We start from the raw sequence: 17,890 nt of genomic DNA, 5'->3' as shown, positions 1-17,890 counted from the left end.
ATTGGATGATAGATTGGTCCAAAGATAAAAAAAAAATATGTTTATGTTTTTGATTCATTTGTTTGTATGGGAAAAACAAGATGTAGTGAACTTTAGCAGTGCGGCGGTAGGCAGATTTTGTTACAGTTCGACAGAGACTGACTAGCTGTTTCCTCCGGTTTTCATTCCTGTGCTAAGCTAGGCTAACACGCAACTGGCGTTAGCCGTATATAGCTTTCGAAAAGCAAAAATAGTGACAATGACTGATTCTGGCTTTTAGAAGTAGTTTTAACTGCTATATTTCATACAAAACAAGTCATGTTAGATCACATTGAACCTCATACTGTGATGGTCATTTCCTAAAACCTTAACTAATCAAATGAAAATAAGATGCTTGATCAAAATAATATTTGGAACGATAAAATAATTGTTACTTTCATCAGCAGTGGTCTCTTTTTAATGTATTATTTGCATAACATACCTTATTAAGACACTTAAAATACATTATATGTACATTGTATAATGTTAGGCGTGTGGCGCAGTGGATAGAGCCTTGGTATGGGGATCAGATGGTCACAGGTTCAAACCCTACTGCAGTCAGCATGTCGTTGTGTCCCTGGGCAAGACACTTCACCCCAAATTGCTCCTGTGGGAATTGCCCACAGTATTGAGTATGTAAGTCGCTTTGGATAAAAGCATCTAACAAGTAACATGTAATGTTAATATAATTAAAGCAGAAATAATTCTTGATAGTACCTTACATTTAAAGATCATAGCCTAGTCTAATTGGCTTTCTGAAGCTCACTGGGACTGCACAATCAAACTGACCTTGAGTAATATCCTTTCAAAGAAAATGGCAAATAAAGCACAACTCAATAAACAACAGAACGGTACATCAGGCCCATATAGTGACAGTGAAATTGATAGTAAGAGAAAAACATAGGACTTATGTTTTAGCATTCATATGTTAAAGCTGAAAGCAGCACAGTATGTCCCTAATTTTGGATTCATTGTGTTTTTATTACTGAGGCTCAAGTAGTCTGGGGTGAAAAACAGCCCATAGCAACAAGTGTGTGAGACCTTCACTGAGAGATGAGGAGTACAAACCACGTAAATGTGATATCAGCCGCTGTAGTGTTGTGCTAGTTGCCACAGTTGTAGCAACCAGATCCTTGTAGAGTGTCCCTGTTTTCGTTCTCCTCTTAATGCTACACAAACGAGTGCCATCCAAAAATGTGCCTCCTAAAGCTGTTTAAATACTACACCAGCTGATTTGACTGATGAACAAACCCTCAGTCAATGTGAGCTCAGTACACAGAGCGTTGCTAATTCTAATGGCATGAAAACTTGAGTAGACATGACTGCAGACGACTCACAGGAACAGAAGTTGGACCTCAGTTTCATTACAGAGATTATGTGTCCAGATCAGGGCTGATGTAATGGTATGCATTTCAATGTAATTTAATCATAGAAAAATTACAAATGTTATGTTTTCCTTTAGCACAACCTACAATATAACCAACATCTAAGATATTTGTTCTGTTTCAGTGACGTGGCATTGCTCCTTGAGAAATGCAATGCGAGTATCGTGATTATAGTTTGTGCTTAAGTTACCTGATGTCTGTAAATCTGTAGAAACAAGAGCCAGCAGAGCTGAGAAAGCAGACAAATTAAAGGACAAGTCACTGATGAATAATTTCTAGAGACAGACTGAGGTCAAACTGGGTGAAATGAGACACCCCGTGGAGGAAGTATTTGACTAAATATTAAAAAAAAACAATTTAGCATTTTCTATATCCACATGATTTTAAAACTAAAAAGTTCTTAACACGTCATGTGCTGGGATTTAGAAAGCTCCCTTAAGTGAGTGAAATTAAAAAGGTCATCAGAAATAATGAATAATGTCTCATGTGTTTATTCACTCATTTTACAACAGAGGTGCGTCAGAGGTGCGTCTGCTTTTCATTGAATCTTCACTGATGTGTTACACTCCTGTTCTCCCATCAGCGCCTCCTCCCCCTCCACCTGCTTGCCTCTCTGTCGTACTGTAGCCTCTGGCGGCCTTCATCCATCCTCCCACACGGAGCTGTAATTCATGGTCAGAGCATCTTCATATTTACACCACAAGGATAATTGACTGACCATGAATTATGAGTTGTAAAACACTAAGTTTGCACATTTGATGATGGTGCCTGAATTGTTGCCTTAAAACCCACAAGTGACAAAGATAAATCAGATTGTATTAAGATCCCTCACACTGCAAAATTCCCATCAGGTTTTAGCATTAAAATCCAAAGATTTATTGCAGCATGTTTTTTTCCCTTTTGCTAATGGCTCTCTAGCTCCTCACATGTTCTGTCGGAAAAAAACAACAACATTTAAATGACCTGAATTGCACCAAACTGAGTGTTGTTTGTTTGGCTCAGGCCAGCTTTGTTCTCAGGCCTGCTCTTTCACTCTCATTGATGCGGGGAAGGTTTGTCTATGCAGATGCCTCATAGACTGTGAGATGACCAGTGGGCGGACTCAACACTGGCAGAACAAGGAGGCAAGTGAGTCATACTCCAACATCAGGGATGTTGATAAAAAAACGGGGCCACATTAATATGGAAATTAAAGCAACTGGACCATCAGAATGGCACGGTGTGTAGGCTGAAGTGCATGCTGCTGTTCCCTGGAGGAAACTACTTTGGATGCGTCATTGCAAGAACATTCTTCGTGCTTTACACTGAAGACCTCTGTGTGTTCAGAGGTTGAGAAATGACATCACAAGCTATGTGTAATGTATTTTTCCAAGGACAGATTTACATACAACACAGATTTGTATCCCTCTAGATTATCTCTTCTTTGTGAATTGTTCAATGTTGACTTTTATGGAAATTGCAGAAAATTGAGAAAGAAATGCCATAGAAGTACACTCATACACAGAAGATAACGCTAATTTAAATACAAAATGAATCGTCACTGATGTTCATATCATTTTAGTTTTCATTTATTTTTAGAGAACAATGAGATATTTTTGGACGACTTAAGAGCTACAGCCCCTTATCTTTTAAAGCAGAACATGTAAAGCCATTACTTAATATATATTATATAACCTTATATAGATACACTGTTTTATAGGATGAGTCATCTACTTGTTTAAGACCTTTGCTGTATTAACATATCAAAACTAAAGCACTGCATGAAAACAGTAAAGATATGAGGCACCAGGCGCCATGCTCATTGATGAGGAAACATTTTCTTCTCCTTACATAATATATTGTAAAGAACTGCATTACAAACGTTAAACATATTACATAACTGTTCACCAGTGACACAGTCTAGCCCGTACAGTAATTCATATTATATGAGGAGCTTTGTGCTGCCTCTGATATGTTCCTGACAGATAGACACACAGATAGATTTGATTAACTTGATTGGAATTAATTTGTTGAAAGTATACTGTCAAGCTCAATTAGTCTAACATTTTGGATCATATCAGAGATGCTCGTTGTGTCTTCAGTTTGCTTTTTTGCACTTCCTGATTTTAACCACAAGAGGGAAACCTTTCTCTTTATGACATCTTTGTATTTCTTTCGCTCTTCCTTTTGTGAAGTGAATGAAGGTGCCTTTAGTGTTCACTGAAGGCCCCTACAGCTCTACAAAGCCAGTCAGGCTTTTACATAGAATTACAGCTTCAGGAAATCATAGTTATAAAATTACAATAGGTTCAACATTCTGGAAATAACACTGAATGCTTGATTAATGGATGTAAGATTAAAACAACCTATTGCCATATATTGTCAAAAATGTAATGACATAGTAGACACAACGGGGAGTGACCACAGACACACACTCCCACAATCAAAATATAGTAACAACACATCAAATGCAATTGTCTGATACCATGGTTCATGCCCATAAAGTGCAAGTGCTTGTAAATACCGCCAGTGAAGAATTTATGATGCAGTTATTGTAATTGTGGAAGAACACAATTGCAACACAAATGAGAAATTAGCAAAGCTTTGATTTAGTTTAAGACAATTAGACAACTATTGTTTTTGTTTTTGTGGCATCAGTAATGAGGTCATAACATAACATTTTATGCATAGAAAGGTCCATTTGATGAGTGAGAAATAAGAACGAAGGGATATTCACATTACAATAAAGTACTGTTTGTTAGGGAATGTAGAAAATGGTGCATAGTACATTGTAATAACTTCATCAAAACAGGGAATCAAGTTAAACTGATTTCACAATTCAAATTACAGATATTTAACCATTTACATCAAGCTTGCATGACTACCACTAAATTATTGTAGTATTTACATACAAATCCAATAATGAAGTCCAGCAGGAAGTTTTGCCAAAAAAAAGTGGACATTTCCAACACTAAAGGGAAGCTATGCTATTAATCATTACTGATTGATTTGACTGGTCAAAAGTTCTGGATAATGTAGCTGATTCATTTTTTTTTACTTCACACTTTGCTCAGAACCTGTGTATGGTTGCTCTGTGGCAGTTTGCATGCAGACAGTTGCTGCTTTGTCCTTGCATAGTGCACCCAGAGGTGATTTGGTTCATAAATGATGGACCCCGGTCTGCTTTGCTGCACCCGAGAGCAGTTTGTTCTAATGGTTTCCCCTGAATGGAGTGCAACCATGAAGGTTTGCATTGCACTACGGGAAGTTGCTGAAGCAGTTTCCCTCAGGTGTGGTATCGCTCATGTGCCATTTGGCCCATTAATAGAGCCTTTCTGAAGATTAGAAAGGTGATCTTCAGCGAGGAGGCATTTCTTTGGAATGACAAAGTAAATGGAAAAACTGCAGGTGGTAGGATCAGAGGTTAATACATCGTCAGCCCCTCATGCGTCAGTGTTTTTCTTGATGAAAAAATCAGACATACAATACATACATAATGTTCAGTTTTAAAGTCACCAGATCTTAGCAAACATCCTGCGTGACTAAGTGAGGAGTAGGTTAAAGGTTGGAATGGCTGCCTTTCATGGGCCGCAATATTTTTATGACTTTGTCAGCCCAGGTACTACTGAAAACACATAACAAGTTTGCTCCTGCCAAAACAGAACTTGATTCCTAAATTCAACAAGTTGATCCAAATACGAGATTATTTTTGCAGTAAAATGTTGCTTAATCAGCCTCATTGTCAGTAAGAAAACCTAGTTTCTGTTGACCTAAAGTCACCAGTCCTGTCTCACTCCCACAAACCATCTTATCTGAGCCAAACCCTTTATGAACCATCACCTCGTAATCCTGCACCTTTACGGCCCTCGCTGTGCGCTGCTGTCAAGGATAAGGTAATCAGCTTATCATAAGGACATGATTTATAAAACTTGTGTGCAATAAGGGCATCTCAGTGATTCAAACTTCTTTGATATATTCCAAAGAAATTGTCTTGATTTTCACTTCCCATGCTATATGAAGAATTAGTAAGACACAATACTTTTTTTCACTTTGTTTTTATAATCACACTTTTTTTAGAGCCATACTTCAGCGCGTTCCCCATCCTGTTCACTTACCTGAGCGATCGGCGCAAGGAAGGAGGAGAGGGAGACTTGTTTCGGTACTTTCTTCCCTTATCTCAGTTCATATCCCTGCACTGAAGGCATGTGATGTTGGGCAATAGGGCCATAAAGCAGGGCAACTCTTTATGAGAGGGACTGTGAAACTCCGTCTGCAGTGACTGAATCTGCGGCTGCAGGAGGGGTCCTGCACTGCAAAAAAAAACGTTTACTATAAAACATTTTATCCTCATGGAGGAATCTTAAAGTAAAGCTATTAGCATTTGTAGAAATGTCTGTCAAAATGAAGGGGAAAATTACCCAAAAAGTTGATTTTGAAAAAAATAAAAGATTTACTTGCAGAAGCAGTTTTCCTACCTCTTTACAGAACTGAAGTTATCAGGACTTAACAATGAATTTAAGTTCATTGTAAAGAGTTGTTTTTGTTGTTTTCTTCAACAGTTTTTTCCCTATAAACTTTATTGCTCAACATCCATGTTAAATACACTCAATTTGATAACTAGCACCAAGTCTCACAAAGAATATTCAGTATTGTAATGTTAATGTTTCTATATATATGTAATCTATATTCCCCATACTTCACCCTTTAATAGATTGGAGATGTTTCACAGACCCGGCCATAGTAAAGGTCTTGTTGAGGTGAGATAGAGGGGTCCTTGGCACAAAGCCGTGCAGGAGCTATCAGACAGGTATGACTGATGGGGTTAGATTGCCTTGACACAATTTTAAAGCTGTTATAAAAGTGGCTTTTTATTTGATTGCTGTTGGGTGTAGCTGGCCCTGACTTTATTCAAGGTCTGTTTGAAGACAATGCAAAAAACCAAAGGACACGGGGAGGTATGTGTGTGTGGGGGGGGGGTCATGCAGGGGGTTTGGTCAGGGAGGTCGGGGGTTGGGGGTGGGGAAGTCACACAGGTAGGGGACACTGATACAGGCGGTGGGACTGTGCAGTCACCATGTCTCAATCTACAAACCCATCCTGCATGACTGGTCTTGGGCAACAGCTAATGGCCCCCAATTACAGTTTCTCTGTCCTCCAGAAAGCAGCCAGTGTGGCGTGACCCTCTGAAATGAGTCTTCCTCACAAAAGCATGGCAACCGCGGACATGTTTGGAGAGTGACGAGGCTTGGCTATGTCTTAATTTGTATATTTCTGTCACACTGATACTTGCTTTTTACATATTTTCCGCCCACTTATAACAACCACCTGTCTCTTTACTGTTCGGCCCTCATTTCCCTGCATGATCATGTTGAAATCTGGATGAAACAAGCGAGGGTGGGAAAGAGCAGGCAGAGAAGGTCTGAGGTGGAAAGGTCAAACTGATGTTTCACCGTGAAGCCAGAGAGGGACATTTTTTTCCGACAGGATGCCTCCTGTGGTCGGGGTTAATGTGGTGTTGGAGGGACAGAGATGTGCGGATGAATTAATTTTAGGGATGAGCAGAGGAGCGTGGAGACAAAGGTCCAGAGTCCAACCACTGGTGGTGGAGCATGGGTGGGGGGGTAAGCTTTGGGAAATGGGTTTCTGAGAACACTTCTCAAGACAATTTCTAGTATAAGTTTTACAATCTATAAAATCACACACGGTGTCTTATATGAAGTAGGACAACAATTTTTTTTAACTTCTCTGGCTCATATGAATAAACGCTCAAAACAGGAGTTGTAAACTGAAGCGTCCTTTTTGCTGTTGGCAGCACGTTTAAACTGTATATCTGAAACTATTAGATGTATTGACATGATTTATATTTTGTAAAGAATGAACAAGTGTAAATTGTATTCAGTTAATTTAAAAGATGTCTACACTAAGTGCTTTAAAAAAGTAATATTTTTTTTGTTCACTTTAGATATATTAATTGTAGTCTTTTGATTTTGTAGGGAAATCAATGGTCCCTGTTGCGCCACCATGAGACTGACATTTCTGGACATCTTGACAACTATGGGACAGACATCCATCTCCATCGGCACAATTCGTGACAATTTTGGTAATCCCTTAACTTTCCATTTGTCTAACTCTTTGGTTTCTGAACACATACGGTCAAAACATTCCCATCAATCTTCGCTTTACTTTAGGCTCAAAGCATCTCTGTACATATGCCTAATAAATAAAACCTAAGAAAGATAGTAGCATGGCTGTCAAACGTGTTATATGAAGCATTTGTCAAGGTCTGAACAGGTTCAAGTAAAACGACTTTCGAAAGAAATAAACCTTAACATTAATACCTACAAAAAAGGGCAGGATGTAAAGCAGTGTTTCGATTACAAAATGAGTCATGTTGGATGTCTATACAAAGAAGGTTACTGTAGGTGCTTTAAGCAATCACAGAATGACAAGACAGAGGCCATGGTTGACTGAGTGTGAAGCTTTTCTCTTTACTCGTGAAATAATAGATAACTGGTTTCCTGATTAGGTGGCACAGGGCCAGAATGTTAATTGTTCAAAAGCTAAGTAGAGTTAAAGATCTCTCCTATCAAAGTTCATGTTTACAATAAATCAGATTATACACTTAGAGAAAGATTGGAGCTTGTGATGGCAAGATGTGACCACAGATGATGTTTAGATGTTTGTGTCAACAGTAGACTGCAGGTGTTTCCTAACGCTTTTATTGAAGAAGCAGTCACTTGTATCTATATTTCCCCAATGTTTACTGTTTGAAACACATAGCATGACTTCATTTCTCTCATATCAAACTTCCAGACAGGATGAGATTAGTTACTGTAGCGCTCTTGACAATGATCCCATTTAGCTCCCTCACAGCAAAGCCACACCAGCATTGATCGCTGTATGAGGTAAAAGGAAATGTGCTGATTCCTCGAACACTTGGTTACACATTAACTGTTAACAAAAAAAAAGAAATAAAAAGAGCTCATAGACTCGGAAAGATAACCTGCTACTGCATCTGTCAGACCAGGCAAATACATTGCTGACAGAAAATATAATCTTGACACTGAAGGTCATTGTTGCTACCGTCACATGTTGGTGTTATTGGTGTTCTTTATGGCCAAAATAAAGATGTATGAGTGTTGGATAATGGAAGGAGAGAAATACTAGATTTCACTCGTAAATGTAAGTGTCTTTAAGATATCATTTTTAAGAGGGGGGGGTGAATTTGAATAACAAACCATATACAACTCATACAGCTTGTCTTTAAGATTATATTCACTGTTAATAAGTACTCTGATTCTTAAGTGGCAATTCCACAGTGAGGAAATACTCAATATTCTACGTAAAAATCATATTACTTAAGTAGAAGAACGGCAGCATTATTAACAAAATATACTGAGAAGTATCAAACGTACTTATGCGCCATGCTTAAAGAGGATAAACCGCTAAATCAAGTCTTACTTAAACATTGGCACACTGTCAGTGTCTGATAATCCTATAAAGCAATGATAAATTGACATGGTTGACATTGTCCAAGTAAAGCTCAATTGTAGTATGTAATATGCTTTTTATTTTATGTTATGTTATTGCCCATTGTGGTTGACAAAAAAAGTACATCTTCCTCTGAAGTGTAGAATATATAAATACTCGAGTTAAAGTCAAAGTCCCTTAACATTTATTTTCTTCTTCATTGTTCGAGGTCAAACAGACTATAAAATACTGTTTTTGTTATTATCTGGTCTATGCATGAACAAAATGTATATTCTTTTTGTTTGACAAAACACTCAGGTAAATAATGTTGCAGTTTCTTTGGAGGGCCACAGTCAAAAACAATGACAGATATAAATAATTTACTAATCTATTGTTTATAAACAAAACCATACATTATATTCTCTGAGGCAGGCTCTTAATCTGCAGTTTAAAATCATGTTTGTAAGCAGTTCTCATACAATTACTAATAATAAGCATCAAGTTGATAATAGAATCTTCTAGATATCTTTAGAGATTTTAAAGAGGGCCAGTGCCTGGCCACAGAGTAGTTTTTAATGCTATGAATAATCAACAAATAATCAATAAATAATGATTTAAAACTATGTTTAAAAACGGCATTCGTTACAACTGTTAAATTGTTTGTACAAAGTATGTGAAGTGAGTAGACTTGAATGAAAACAGGTTGTTGAGTTTAAGATTTGAATACGTACTGAATAATGTAAACATAGCTGCACTTATAACTAACTGATGAAAATTGTTACGATTAAACTGGATTCGAGTAAAAGTCTGAATAAATCTGATTTTAGACCAGTTTGTGTGACTTTAGGGCCTTTGCTCATGTTGTGTAATCCTGTGTTATGCAGGCTTGGACGTCTGCAGGTTTCAGAACGTTCCGCCTCTCGTGGCCGCTGATGGCAGGTGTGCATGCTTCTGCATTAATCAGGGTGCTGTGAACCTGCCGTTTAATGGCAGAGGAAGCAGAGCAGGTAATTACTTTAGAATCTCTAATTGCGCAGACAAGGAGAAAGAAAAACATGGGGCAGAGAGGCGGCCATGGGCGGAGACAAAATCAAATGAAGCCTACTGCTGAATCCTGGGGTGTCCCTGTGTGTCCCACTGAGCTGGTTCAGACCACCAGGACACCTTTTTAATAATACTCAATGCAGGGGTGAGAAACGTAATCCATTGGAGCTGTAGTTTTTAGTAATTTACAGGAAAGAAGTTTGTTTTATTTATATAGTTTTCATTAATTATGATTGAATTAAGTCCAACAGTAAATACCATAAAACTACAGATCTATTCAAATGGAAAATACATTCAGTTGGCGGCTTAAATACATTTGATTTAACTAATGCAGTCAAATACAGAAGCCATGATCCTTAATTCTACTTTTATAAAGATTATGATCGGTGGTGGTAAATCACTACTTTTACTCAAGTACCGTAGCCTACTTAAGTAAACCTTTTGGGGTTTCTTACTTTAGTGTTTACATTACATTACATTACATGACATTACATGCTACTTGTTAGATGCTTTTATCCAAAAAGACTTACATACTCAATACTGTGGGCAATCCCCACAGGAGCAATTTGGGGTGAAGTGTCTTGCCCAGGGACACAACGACATGCTGACTGTAGTGGGACTCGTACTTGCTATCCTCTGATTCGAAGATCAGCGCACTACCCACTGCGCCACACACCTCTCAGACATTTAATGATACTTTAAACCTCTACAGTGTAGAAGCTAATATTGTACTTTTAAGTTCATCACAGTATAGTTACTTTACTGCAGATTCTACATACAAAACACATTTTTATTTTATAAAAAAAGGACGCATTTCCTACGAAGAATAAAGCTTTTGACAAACTGCATCATTGAATATTGAGTCCATGTAGATTTAGGCAATTTAGCACTCAGCCTTAAAGTGTGACTTATCATTCTATCACTTTAAGCATGCCAGGAACCCAAACATATTTGTTGAAATGGCACCTGTGCCGAACAATACACAAATCACAAGGTGCATTTCCTGTATAATGAGTAACTGTTAGATTTTTAAGTATATATATAGAGATGATGACACATCTGTTCTTAAGTGATATTTTGACTCCATGACTTTCCCTTGTCATAAAGCATTTTTCCAAGCAGCCTAGTACTGTTACTTTTACTCCAGAAATGGAGCTTAATACTTATTTTACCTTTTGAAAACCTTTCACAGCTCAAGCAACACAACCAAGCTTGTGATCCACTGTTTTTAATCTGGTGTTGCCCTAATGAGTCCAATCTGCATATTATGTTCTATCTTGCAAAGCACAACAAAGAGTTCACAGAGCATTCAAATGTTAACAAGCACAAAGCAAACATCTGATAACTGCATTCCACCGTCGTTTCCAAATGCACTGCTAAATAAAGAGACTTCTTATCGTGTGCCCTAATTCGTCAGAAACTCTTCCTTGTAGGCGTGTGTTTGACTTCCCGCTTAGTACAGCAGCCAACGGCTTGGATCTGATTCACTTATGTTCTTTTCTCCTGAGTTGTATTGCCCGGTGACACACCTTACATGGACCTGGAACAGTTTGTCTGCTCAAAATATGTACACACTGTGCCCTGGTTGTACACACCAGGGCAATACAACTCTAAAATAAGAAGAACACTCTGGTATAGTTTGACGAATTGACATGGAAGAAAATGACCAAAACATCATAAACACCAACATTTTGCAGGTGCATGGATGAGAGTGGGTCAGTGCATGGTGTCCTGCCGTCACTAGGTGACAGCAGTGAGTTCAACAAGAGGTTCAGAGGAGCTTCACATCCTGCAGCTAATCTTTAGCTCCTAAACAACAGGAGCCCTATGTTTCTATGCCTTCACCACAGGACTATGCAAAATGAACCACTGGTATGGAACTGGAGATCATGTACCGCTGTCAGAGTCATGCAAATCCCCCCAGGGTTGACCAGTTTAACAGTTATTAATAGATAACCAGGGAACAAATGTCAATGATGGAGCATATGTACAGTGCACAGACAGTTTTGCTTGTTGTGAACCATTTTACTGTATCGCCAAACATTGTTTTTTTTTCAGAAAAATGAAATAAACATCAGAAATATTGTATGTTGAGTTCTGCTGAGAGCTTACTACATTTTGAGTAAGTTTTCCCTACCAATACATTTGTGAAATCAACTAATGTCTTTCTCTCCCAGTAGATATCTTTAATTTTCCCAGCATATGTAAAAATGGTAACACAATCATTCTTATCTGCCTTTAGTTTAAAAAAGTTCTGATCAACAAAATCACATATTATGTCCATAGATACAAACATTCATTATTAATATTATTAATGAATTAATATTAATATTGGGAGGGATGAAACCCACATGTCCTCTAAGATGTGCAACTGTGGTGTACAATAGGCCTGTTTTAAGAAAAACACAGTAGGACACACACAGGTGTGAATACTTAATTAATGATGGTTGAACTCATCAGTGTCAGTGTCGTAGTTGTGTGCATTGGTACGAAAGATACCTTTATCCTTATCTCAAACAGTGGTGCAAATCTATTTTTTTTTCTTTTTTCTAATTCTGACATATGATGAGTTGATTTTTCTCTGTTTTCACCTGATGCCATAGAGATAGCAGGTCTGCACCCCTGCCCCCCTGCACCATGACAAAGTGGCTGTTGCTTCGATCCCTGAGTCAATATTGACCAGCAGCCATGCAGCAGGAGAGAGAAGCAGCTGGGAGGAGGAGAGCCAGGAGATCATCATAAGCTACACACACACACACACACACACACACACACACACACACACACACACACACACACACACACACACACACACACACACACACACACACACACACACACACACACACACACACACACACACACACACACACACTTTTAATAAACCATAAACTAAAACATCTGCACACTGTCAATACGATGTGATATTGAGAATGAATGCTCTCTTCCATCCTGAGGCCGAGATACATTGTTATATACATCAGCATTTTTAACCTTAGATATATATTAGTACAGTTTAACTACACATAACACACCCTACACACAAATAGTTTTGTGTTTGTTGATCATTTGTGCCATTTGCAAGTGATTTTTTTTTTAAAAACAGACGAAACTTCTACTTCATATATCTTTTTGCTATTAGATACATTTTATTTCATATTACATCCACCTCAGAGAGGTAATGTGCACATTGTCATACTGAATGCTTTTCAACATTTCCAGGAGAGAAACATGTCTGAATTTGATCAGTCCATATTACCATAGTCCTAGTTGCATGTGCATGTGCTCTTTTGTTCAGTATGGGCACATTTTTCCATTTGGGCGATTATCTGCTTGAAGTTAGATCTTATAATGATTTTAGAGCACAACTGCTTGTATTTGCCCTAAAATTGCGTTCAAATACAAGATGTGGTGTTTGCTTGATCAAGCGGAAAGTTTAGTCCTTGCTTTGGCTCGGAGAGGCTCCACAGGTTCCTTAACTGAACTGCTGAGGATTTATGGCCTTTGCAACATCAAATATCTCCTTTAAATGTCGTCTGATAATGGGAGCTGTAAAATAACATTGCCAATTGTGCAATGAATGTAAAACATGACTTGCTCTGGCAGTATACATCAGCGTGGCTTAGTTCCAGTAAAAGCTTGGGAGTGTCAGACTGTTTGGAGCGGGGGTCTGGGTGATGCCATGGGTCATCCTGACCTGACGAACAATATGCTGCATCACATTATATTTTTAGTTCATGTCTCAAAACACTAGTCTTCACATTCTGGAAAATCCCAAATCTGTTGTTGTGTCTGTTTGATGTTTCTTATCAGCTTCTTTGTAATTGTAAGGAAGTACTTTAAAAACAATATTATACAAGTGAGAAGTTAAGACGTAATCAAACAACACTGAGACGGAAACCAATTTGCTGTGCAGTGACTAAGCCAAAACCTCAAAGCTGCTCTGATCTGACATGATTTAACAAAAGAAAAGATGAGGGAAAGCTCAATCCCTGACTACACACACACACATTTTACATGAAGAGCAAACACAGGCGAGAGACTTTCAAGTCTTGGTCTTGATTCAAACCCACAGAAACACTCGGTCACACACACACACACCCTGCTGCAGTGTGTGTTGACACACTGAGACACACCGCCAACGCTACAGACTGGCAGCCCTCCACAGTTCTCCCAGTGCAGGATCATTCACAGGTCATGTTTATGGATTGGGAGGAGTGGATGGATTCCACATTTCACTTTCCTCTTCCTTATATCCTCACTTTGTATCAGTCAGCAGCAAACAAAAATGTGTCTCTCTTTGTGTGCAGCCATCTTCCTGTGATTCATGGGTGGAGTGACGACATCTTATTGCTCTGATAGAGATCAAAGCTGCAGCTCAACCCAATAAAAAGACACTGCGATGCAATCAAAGCACAAGTGGAAAAGTGTGATCACTGATGGATTTATAACAGAGAAACCTTAACAACCCATGATAATCACTAAAGTAGCCAAACGATTTGCATGATTGATACGTTTTGTTTTAGGGGGTTCACAAGAACAGAGGAGAATTGTGCTCTCTTAACCCTTATCTTTTATTTCAATTATTTAAGCTCTCTGTAGAGGATTGTTTTTTCTTGCCCACACTTCCTGGTTAAGTCAACTGAAACAATGTTCCTGCAAAAGCTTGGCCAAAACTAACCAAAAAGAGCAAATGTATCTGTTGTTCATGTAAAGTTAAACATATTCTCTTATTGTGTCTCCTGTTAACGATGCTCACAAAAAAAAATAGTTTGGCAGATTTGACCAATATGCGTGTTTGCATTCTTGAAGAGACTCCCACATTTGTCTGGTAAATATAAAGCTAAAGATAGCAGCTGGATAGGTCTAAATGAGCTTATCAACATCTAGCCTCCTTTTGAATGTAACAAAATCTGCCTGTCATTGCCCCTACAGTTCACTTATCAACATGTTGTATCTCATTTTACAAATGTTTCATACAAATACGAATGTATAGCAAATGTTATCAGTTTCACAGGTCATGTATGCCGGACTATTCGGCTTTACCAAGCTATGACCTTCAGAAGTTTTGCCGTCACCTTGAGGTCGCAGTTACTTTCCATTGTCACTGTAAGTTATATTTGATCATTATGTTGATTATTACTTTCTTTTAATTGTTGTCCTCTTAATTTTTCTGACTGATTCCAGTATGTTGTATGAGCGCTGTTTGCTGGGCTTCAGTATCCTGTCCCCATGGTCGCTTGGCCTGTATTAAACTGCATTAAAACTAGATATTTATAACTCTTTTTTTGTTGATACAAATGTGTGTAGGCGAGGATGTTGAGTTTGCTGCATTCTTTTCAGGAATTCTCTCTGCCATGTTGCTGCTAACCGATGCCTAGCTTAACTGCTAAACTGTTTTTTTTTGTCTTTGGTAATTTTTTAGGAGCATGAAGTCAACAAACAAGATACATGTTAATGAGTAAGCTTAAGAGGTGCTAGTATTCATATTCTGATTCCTTTAACCAAGCTAGCGGCCTCCCTGTGTTTTCAGTCTTTACAGAGATAAACTAAGATATACTGTAACTATTCCTTTAAGTCGGACCTTTAAAGTTGTTACACAATTCAGAATTAACTTCAACATGAGTCCCCCCTTTTCACATAGCTACTGGGAACAGAATGTTATAAAAGCAAGCAGTATTTTCCAGTCTCTGAGGGGACACGAGTGGTCGGAGAGTTCAGGTTGAGGGTAAGGTCCAGCTCAGTCTGTGGAACGCTACATGGCCGCTGGTTCCTGAATATCACGCACACATGATGTACTTTACCCTTTTTTATTTCAGCCAGTTTCCAAATGTTCTGGTCTGTGCACCCACCAGGCCGTGAAGTGAGGAGCTAGAGGTCGTGAGAGGTCAGTGAAGAAACCGAAAAAGCAGCCAAGCACACCTTGAGCCAACATCAGTAACTTACATTGTGTTCCTGAAGATAATGTTTTCAAATGATCCAGAGAACAGGTTGACGCTGGCCTGATCCAGACTCAGAGATTGATCATAAACAGGCCAATTAATTCATGAAAACCATTTTATTCAGTATATTGGAGATAAGAAATTAGAAAACAAAATATTTCTAACTCGAGATCTATAGGCTTCTGTTTTTTTTTGCATGGATGTTGATATTTGTTAAGGCTTTTATCCAAACACCATTTCAGTATTTTCATGTTTTCCTGTCTGGGCATGGCAGAAACAATTATTATTGAGGCCAGCAGGTGTGAAATAGATAAATGTAAAGCGTTACATCTTAAGCAGTAATAGAGGTCATTATTGAGCTTGGAAACTTTAAGTCTCAACCTTTGACTAATATGAACCAAAAATCCACAAATGTGACATTTAAGGACCTTGGGATTACACTAGTGTTTAATTTACAATCTCAAAGATCTCCATGTTGATCTCTTTGGGTTCCGGTTAGGGTAAGGGATGGATTTCATCAGTTAGCCATAGGCTCAATTACCATTGTGTACTTAAAAATCCTTAATGTTACACATTCTGCGTCCGTGGAGAGCTGCGGTCGCATAGATGTGGACGCAGTTGAGGGCCTGCGTTGTGCTGGCACTTCACTTATGCCCACTTCCAGATACAAACCCTTTTCCAGTCAATGATCTTATTGTTATGTTGTTTGAGAGGGAATCAACACCATTTGTCTGTCTTTGTATTCAACTGGTGCCCTGTTTTGTGGGGTCCAAACCACAACGTTGTGGGCGAGGACAGACATCCATCTGTGTCATTTTGAGGGTCTTTTTGTTACAGGATCCAGGAAATTAGGCACTCACGGTAGAAATTTGCTGTTGAAAATGTAAACATGGGCTTTTTCTGTTTGGGTGCCGTGAATCGTTTTGATTCACGGCACCCAAACAGAAAGAGCTCAGGGACAGGCATTAAGTAAAACAGATGGAATTAGCCAATCTTCTCTTCGATCGACTTGTTTGCTTTCATGTAGGTCATATGAAGGGCATCAGTGTTATTGAGACAACCTTGAGACTCTTTGTGGTAACTTTAAAGTAATTGCCGTGTTGGTCTCTGCCTGACTCATCTGCTCAGGTCTGTCTCTACGGACAGGTGTAGTAACAGGAAACAGTTCCAGTCCCGGATGGTCCCTGTCCCCCCAGTTACTCAACGCATGTGTCACAGATCTGCGTGTTCCTCGTAGCGCTTCAGTGCTCAGGTCTCTTTCACAACAGATGTGACGGTCTGTCTCCTGGATAAACACTTTTTTGCTGCTTGTTATTATTTGTTGTTAATGGTTGACACATATTAAATGGAAACATGTGAAAGTGCCAAGAAATTGTACGCCAAAGTGTTGCTGCCCAGAGGTGACAAGGTGTGTGTGTGTGTGTGTGTGTGTGTGTGTGTGCGTGCGTGCGTGCGTGCGTGCGTGCGTGCGTGCGTGCGTGCGTGCGTGCGTGTGTGTGTGTGTGTTGACACTCCTGTCAGGAAATCAAATTTTTGCTTCACATAAATTTCACATAAGGTCTTTCATCTACTTTTCCCAATACATCTTCAGTTTGAAACCAATATCCAACTTTTACTTTATCCATCCGTTCCACTGTGGTTGTGGGAAAAAGGTTTAGTGTCAGACATCAACTTGCCCCCTTTGTTGTCGTATTAGGACAAATCAATCTATCAGATTTAAAAACGAACACATGAGTCATTAACTTGTCACCTTAAGATGACGGAGCTTCAGACAGAATGTCATTTATCTGTTTCCACTGGGTTATTACTGTGGCACTTTACACAACGGAGCGAAGTGCAGCTTAGGTGTGTAACTCAGGGAAACTTTACACAAGAATAGTAGCTGGAGATAAGAGTGTAATCTGTTTAATGACACCAACCACACCAAAAACTGAAGCGGATCTTTAGATTGAAGAAAAACTGTTTGAAGATGTATTTCGGGAAAACAAAAAAGTACCTTAAATAAGACTTCATTGTAATAATATCATTAACTTTCTTACAGGGAATGGTCTC

Source organism: Trematomus bernacchii, unplaced genomic scaffold (assembly GCF_902827165.1).
Source record: "Trematomus bernacchii unplaced genomic scaffold, fTreBer1.1, whole genome shotgun sequence".
Taxonomy (NCBI): Eukaryota; Metazoa; Chordata; class Actinopteri; order Perciformes; family Nototheniidae; genus Trematomus; species Trematomus bernacchii.
This window is presented reverse-complemented; position numbering follows the sequence as displayed.